Here is a 5,516-nt window from a genome sequence, read left to right as displayed (position 1 = left end):
AGGTGGGACGGGTAATGGCCGGGGCTGGGGGCACAGATGGGACTGGGCAGAGCAGCTCCCGGTTCTGCTGCTGGAGCCTCCCCGAGGTCAGCTCAGGTTTAGAGAAACAGAAGAAGGAGAGGATTTATTTTGTGAAATGTGTGGTGTGGTTTGGTTTGGTTTGTTCAGTTTGGCCGCTGGCCCCGGGCTGGGCGGGGCGGGCGTTTCGTGCTGCGCCGGGGGCTGGGCTGGGCTTGGAGCTCCCAGTTTGGGACTGGGCACTGCCCAGTTTGGGTTGGGCGTTTGAGACCCCCTTCAGCGCTCTGGAGAAGGGAAGGGGCCGGGCTGGGGAGGTGTCCAGGCCACGCCAGGGTGGGACAGAGGGGCTGAGGGAGGTCCGTGGCCCTCGGGGGACACTGTCCAGCCCCAGGTGGGCACGGGGGGGACCCTGCAGGGACAGGGGGTGGGCACGGGAGGGACACTGCAGCCCTCCCTCTGCCCTCCCCCGTGCTGGGATCGGGCTGTGGGGGCTGGGAACGGGAGAATTCCTTGCCAGACTGGGGGCTATTTGTGGACCCCGGTTTGGGGGTGGCTGGGGGGAGCTCTGCCACCCTCCCAGGCTCCTTTCCATCCCTGCTCCTTCTCCCTCTTCATTATCCCTTCTCTCATCTTCACTTGTTCCTTCCCCCCCTCGCTCCTCCCTTCTCCTCTCCCCTCTCGTGTCCCATTCCCCCTCCCTCCTCCTCTTTTCCTTGCTTTCCGTGCCTGCCTAGAGCCATCCACATCTCTTCCCTCCTTTCTCCTGGAATCCCAAATCAGGCTCTTTCTGATTTCTGGGTGAAACGCAGGGAAGCTGAAACTCAGCCCCAAGCAGGCGTCAGAGCCCAGGAATGTCCCTGGGGCTGGCGAGGCCGGCCGGGACCTGCCCACGGCACCTTCACTCCCAGGAGCATTTCCCACTCAGCTGAGCTTTGGCTCACGGAGCTTCCAGGAAATTTCAGGTATTGAAAAAAGTCCTAAACACGACTAAAGCCAGGGCTGGTGATGTCACCAATCCTGCCGGGTGCTGCTGGCTCTGCCGAGACGTTGGGTGGCCGTGGCTGTGCCGTGGGGTGGGGAAGCTGCTTTGGGTGCTGGAAGTGCCCCAGCCCCATCTCCCTGCCGGGATCAAAGAATGGAGTCCTGGAATGGTTCGAGGGGGAAGGGCCATTAAAGCCCATCCACTGCCACCCCTGCCATGGGGCAGCTCTGCAGGTGGGGTCTCACCTGAGCGGGGCAGAAGGGCAGAACCCCCCCTGCTGCCCACGCTGGGGGTGCTGAGCAGCTGAGGGGGCTCTGCTTCATCTCCAAACCCTCTCTTCTCACCTGAGATGGCCCCAAAGTCCAGGAATGGTCTTCCCAGGGAAGCTGTGGCTGCCCCTGGATCCCTGGCAGTGCCCAAAGCCAGGCTGGACGGGGCTTGGAGCAGCCTGGGACGGTGGGAGGTGTCCCTGCCCATGGCAGGGGTGGCACTGGATGGGCTTCAAGGTCCCTTCCGACGCAACCCATTCCGTGAATCCCCAGCTCTCTCTCTTGTCCATCATCTCCACTCTGGGCTGTACTGGGAGCCTGGAGGTGCCCAGTTCCCTCTGCAACAACCAGTCCTGGTACTGCGGCCAATGGCTCCTCCTTTCCCAAGGTCCCGCTAATGAAAGGAGCAGGACTGAGGCCCAGGGAGCGTTTCCAGCTTGGTGTTTCCCAATCCCCACCGGAGCAAATGACTTCATTCCCCTCAACAGCGCCCAGAGCCAGCTCCGATCCCCACGGCTCTTGTGTCACTTTAATGAGGCTTTTGTTTGCTCTGGGTGTCACTCCCAGGCTCTGGAGCACAAAGAAGGAGCTGCTGCTGCGGGTTCTGGGAGCCTCTGGCTCTTCCGGAGCTGCCGGGGGTTTAGGAGCCAGCTCCCTGTTTTGCAACAGGTTCTGTGCATTAAATACACTGGGATCGGGGTTTTTTGGGATAACAAAAGAGCCTGTGACATCCCAGTGGCAGTTAGAGCGGGATGTTGGCATCTGGAGTCGAAGGAACGTCCTCTTGCCCCAGTTTGGGGATTTGTGGTCAGAGCGATCCCAGCCTGCAGCAGCTCCGCTCCCAAAATCTGTGCAGCAGGAGGAGCTTTGGGGGTGGGATATCTCTGGGTGTGGTTTTTCCCCTGTGAGGATTTGGGCTCACCCACAAGCTGGGAGCAGAGGGTGGTGGGAATGGGAGAGGGGATGGTGCCACTGCTGGAGGCAGCAGCTGTGTGGGGACAAACTGAGGGACAATTTCCCCTGGGCTCAGGTGGCAGCTCCTCAGCTGGAGAACCAGGGCCTTGTGCCTGCAGCTTCCAGGGCCACACGCCCAAATCACCAGCAAAAAAAGTCTGCTTTTCCCATTTTTTCCTGGCCACTTGTGGGAATTGGATCCATCTCCCACTTTTCCCCTTGTGCTACCAGAACCTTTCTGGTTGGGCAGAGCGGGTATTTGGCCATGGCCAAACCTCGCCACAGCATCCCTGGCGTGCCTCGTCCTGCTTCCTAAGTCATGGAATCATGGAAGTGTTGTGCTTGGAAAGCTCTCCAGGATCAACCTTGGCCCCGATGCCCACAAACTCCTGTCCCCAAGTGCCACATCCACTCTCCCTCTGAACGTTTCCCGGGATGGGGCCTCCCCCACTGCCCTGCTGGATGCCCTTTTCCATGGAGACGTTTTCCCAAATCCCCAATGCTGCGGTGCAGCCCCGCAGGGCGCAGAGGGGCCGAGCCCCAGCCCTGCTCCGGGTCAGCGCTGGGATTCCTGCAGAGGGGCACTCGTGGGGCTGGGGGATTCCTGGAGCCGCTGCCCATCCCGATGCATCTCGGAGGGAAATCTGGCACCGAGCCTGTGCCCTCGGGGGGTTTGGAGCTCGGGATGCGGGCTCGGGATGCGGGCTCAGGATGCAGGCTCGAGCCAGCACCTGGAGGCAGAGCAGGAATCAGCAGTAATCTCCTCCTGCTCCGCTGCTCTTGGCCCCGGGAGGCTGGGCTGACGTGGCCCGAGGCTCGTGGCCGTCCCCACGTGTGTGAAGTGTGCCAGGGCCACCCTGTAATCCCTGTAAAATCAAGGACCAGGGCTGAGTCATCCCGAATTTTAACTCCTGGGCTCAGATTCTGAGGAGCTGAGTCACAGCCAGAGCACTCCGGGAACCGGGAGCTCATCCTGCCTTGGAGGGGCTGTTTCGCCCTTTTTTTGGGTGGGTGAAGCTCTCCCCTGCACTGAGGAGCGCTGGAGCCCACGGAGCGCAGGAAAGAAACATCCTGAGCATGGGATTGTGGAGTGGTTCGGGTGGGAAGAACCCTAAAGCCCATCCAGCCCCACCCGTGCCATGGCAGGGACACCTCCCACTGTCCCTGTCCGGCCTGGCCTCGGGCGCTGCCGGGGATGGGGCAGCCGCAGCTCCTCTGGGCATCACGGAGACCTCTTCTTTTTCCTGGCGCTGTTTTTCCCTGTCTCCTTTTCCTTCTGAGCCTCTCTCCTCCCGTGGGAGGTGCCACAGCTGGAGCTCGAGGCTGGAGCTGGGTTCGGGATGCAGGTGGGTGTGGGGAGGAGGGTTCCAGGTGTGGCCCCTGCTGCGTGGAATGCTGGACCTGCTCATTCTTCCCCTCCCAGGGCGGCATCGATGTCCTCGGCAGCGTGGGTGGGTCCAAGGCAATTATCATTACAATTAAAATTGTAATTATTGTTGTCAGCGCTGAGCGCATTGATCAGGAGGGGCCCGAGACAGACGGGCCCCACCCTGTGCTCCACCAGCTCCAAGGCTGCAATCCTGCCCTTTGCTCCCCGTCCTTCCTGGTTCCCGGTCCCACCCAGGAGGGGACCAGAGCCAAGGAGGGAATGGCACCTTCCTTCTGGAAGCTTCTGCCATCTTTGGGCTCAGTCTGGCTCTGGAGCAGCTCCTCCTGCTGCGATAAAATCCCTGACTGGAGCGACAGGTGGGAAGGCCAAAGCCCCAGATTTGGGAGCTCGGCTCTCCCTGGTTCTGTAGTTCCTGCAGGAGAACCCCTGCGAGCCGGACCGGCCCCTCGGGGGCAGGGATGGCTCCGGGATTACAGCAGCTGTAAAATCCTCGTAAAATGTCCCTTGTTTGCTCTGCTCCCGTCCCTCCGATGCAGACAGTGACTCACGGGGCGGAGGCTTCGCTCCTTCCCAGCCCCTCCGCTCTCCTGCTCCTTCCTCCTGCCCCAGAGTGGGCTCTGGGTTCTCAGCCTGGAACTGTTTCGGGAAGCTCCTTCAGCCTCCCACTGTGAGCAGTCAAATCTCTGAAATTCCTGAGGTTGCACGTAGAAAACGTCCCAGGTGAACAAACCCCGGGGTCATCCCTCGTCCTCCTGGACACGGGGGTGCCACCTCTGGAATTCTGGCTGGTCCTGTCCACCCTCTGGAGCAGGAGGACAGTTTGCCCTGAAAATGAAGGACTTTTTGCAAGATTCCAAGGAATTTTCAGAGCCACGCGTTGGTGACGTCCCTCAGTGTGTGGGGAATGAGGGAGATGACGCCGGTTCTCCTCCTGCCTCTCCCATGCCTTTCCTGCAGGACAGTTTGTCTCCAGGTTCCTTTTCCATGTTATTTTTCTCCCTTAGGAGCATTTATCGGGCAACAAATCCATTTGATTTTGCCAGAGATCCTGGAATTCCCCCCTGGAGGCGGAGAGTGAGGTGCAGCTCCATCCTCGTGTCTCCTGTGTCAATAAACTGTGGGAGTCCTTGAGACCCCCAGTCCTTGCCCACAATTCCCATTGCCAAGGGCTGCACAGAGGGATTGGGATGGCTGCCGATGGGATCTGAGTGTTCTGGGGGGAGCGAGAGCCTTAATCCTTCCTGGATTTGGAAATGGGATCCACTGGTGGGAAGTGGCTTCGTGCCATTGACTCTGCCCAAGGAGAGGAAGGAGGGCTTTGATAAGAGCATTTTTTTGGGCTGACTCTGCTGGATCATGTCCCTCCTTGCTCCATTCCCTCCAGCCTGGGTGGGACTCAGGTCCCAGAGTCTGCAGTAGTCCTGAGTTCTGTCCTGGGTTTATTCCAGCTCCCATAAGCTGGGGTTCCCTCGGGGTGACCTCACGGTTTCCATCTGCTCGGAAAGGGCCTCGTGGCTTTGGAGCTGATGGGAGCAGGGACACGGGAGGAGCTGCTCAGGGATCCCAGGAGGGACAAGTCCAGCCAGGGAGGGATGGGGACACGGGACCATCAGGGGTGGTACAGGAGCAGCCTCCCCTTGGGAAGGGTTACCTGGAGAAATATGGATGGAGAAAGGAGAATTTCCTCATGATTCTGTGTTTTGGGGCAGATCAGCCCAGATTGTGTCACTTCAGGAAAGACCCCGAGGGGCTGGAGTGAGTCCTGGGATGGGGATGGAGCTGGGGAAGGGCTGGAGCAGCAGGGAAGTGTCTGGAGAATTCCTGAGGGAGCTGGGAAAGGGCTCAGCCTGGAGCGAAGGAGGCTCAGGGGGGACCTTGTGGCTCTGCACAAGTCCCTGACAGG

This window comes from Corvus brachyrhynchos, unplaced genomic scaffold (assembly GCF_000691975.1).
Source record: "Corvus brachyrhynchos isolate BGI_N302 unplaced genomic scaffold, ASM69197v1 scaffold875, whole genome shotgun sequence".
Classification (NCBI taxonomy): domain Eukaryota; kingdom Metazoa; phylum Chordata; class Aves; order Passeriformes; family Corvidae; genus Corvus; species Corvus brachyrhynchos.
The sequence above is the reverse complement of the archived record's forward strand: the minus strand, read 5'-3'. Positions refer to the sequence as shown.